Consider the following 2,150-nt stretch of genomic DNA (forward strand, 5'->3'; position numbering starts at 1 on the left):
TCTTCATTACTAACAAAAGGATCTTGGTCATATTTTCAACTAGTAAGGGAGTCAGCCTTACCAATACTACCTGTCCTTCCCTCTCTCTAAATAGATTTTTTTTTTCGGTATTTACATAAACTGGAGGCATGGATGATGAATTCCATCACCTAAAAATACATGGTCTTGGAATAAACAATGCAATCAACCCTTGCCCTTGTGTGATCGAAAATAAGGCTTCAAGACTATCTTTTAAAATATCCAAAATTTGGATTGATTGTTTTATTGATAAATTTTTTAATTTTCTTGTTTCAAGTCGTAAATAAAATTATGAATAATTTACTACTTTATTTTCACAACACAAATGTCTTTTTTTCTCATGAAAAAAATTTAAAAAAAACCTTTAAGAAAAGAAGTCGTGTTGTTTAAGATTTTGAGTGAGGGGGAGTGTTAAGAGATTTTCTTTTTTCTATTTTAATAGTGGCAGTTTTGAATATTCTTAAAAGTTAAAACTCCAACTTTTCTCGCTTATTGGGCCGGATCATGTCGATCCACCCCACCTAGACACCTAAACCCAACTCCAACATTGTCACCACTCATCTTGTAGATATGTCATGCATTTACTTGAATGAGCACAGCTTTAACTCAAGGCAATACTAGCCAGTTAGGAAAGAAGTTACCTGCACAACGGATGTGGGAAAAACCCAACAATCTACCTCTCACACATCGAGCCGTGAGTTGGAAGACTGTCAACCCGATAATCGGGTAATCACGGGTGAGATTTGTTATAAAACCGAGCTCTAATACCACGTTGGATGATTTTAGGCCTTCTCACCCTGAAAGCTAGCTAGCTCAAAGAATGAGACTTCCCTCACACTTATAAAAAGTCACTCGGTCCCTTTAACAACCATATAGGATAACCCAACCAGATTTCAGTTGAGATCAATACTAAATATTACATGTGGGCAGATATGAATGTAACTCGATGATGAAATGTTTCCAATTGAACTTCTGCTCTGGTTCATTTAATTATTTTGCCCACTTAAAAATTTCCCATGCCCTCAAGTTGCTTCCAAAATGCAGTCAGGAGGCTTCTGATATAGCTATGATCACTGTTTTAGTTCATTACCATAATCTGTAAGTTGAAGATTGTAACAGAACATTGATTGAGGTGGGCAGACTCCGGAGAAAGTACTAATCTGTACAGTGATATGCATGGGCATGTTTGAGGTTCTGTTTAAAAGCAGAATTTGATAGATAAGACATCGGAATGTCCAATGCTTTCTTTATTTTTTAACTATCGCAGGAGCTCTCATGCAGCTCTCTTCTTGTCTTGTAATAAACTACTAAGCTTTCATTAAGGCATTATTTATTTGAAGTGGTCTAATTTCCAAAATTTCAACATTGACATGGTGGGAATCAATGGGAAAAGAGTGGAAATTCTCTTAGGAAACAAACCCTTCTAGTTCATGATAATTCCTTAAGGTCAACGAATATGTACTAAGTTACAGGATTAGATTGAGGTCAAGTCAAAAATTCCAAAAAAAAATTCTGAAATTAAAGTCAAGCGAAGAATGATTTTCTCATTTACCAGAATAACAGAAAACAAGTTGCCATGTAAACCAAACACAGAAGGACATGCAGGAATAATATCACAAGCCAACAATGAACTATCAGCCAGTACATGGTGGTAGGGTACGCTCTCCGAAGATCCTACTCAATTTATCTGCTTCTCCATTAATATTTCTCTGTTTGTAAGTATTGGGAAGAGCTTCAAAAAATATCTCCCCTATCAATCACTGCAAGGAATAAATTATCTCCAAGCCTATTCTTCCACCAGGGTTCAGATTCCATCCTCCTGATGAGGACCTCATCGCCCATTATCTCAAAAGGAAGGCCTCATCTTCCAATCCAGTAGTTTCTATAGTATCTGAAGTTGATCTTTGCAAGTTCAATCCTTGGGAACTCCCAGATGCTCCTTTTTCCTTATCCTTTTTTTTTTTTTTTTTTTGTCTCTATACAGCAGACAATGCTGTTATCTATGAGTTTAACTTACAAATAGCAGCATGTCATTGTGTATCACAGGCTAGGTCATATTTGGGGAGAGTGAATGGTTTTTCTTCAGCCCAAGAGAACGAATTATGCCAATGGTGGTTGCCCAGACAGAGCGG

Source organism: Vitis riparia, chromosome 17 (assembly GCF_004353265.1).
Source record: "Vitis riparia cultivar Riparia Gloire de Montpellier isolate 1030 chromosome 17, EGFV_Vit.rip_1.0, whole genome shotgun sequence".
NCBI lineage: Eukaryota > Viridiplantae > Streptophyta > Magnoliopsida > Vitales > Vitaceae > Vitis > Vitis riparia.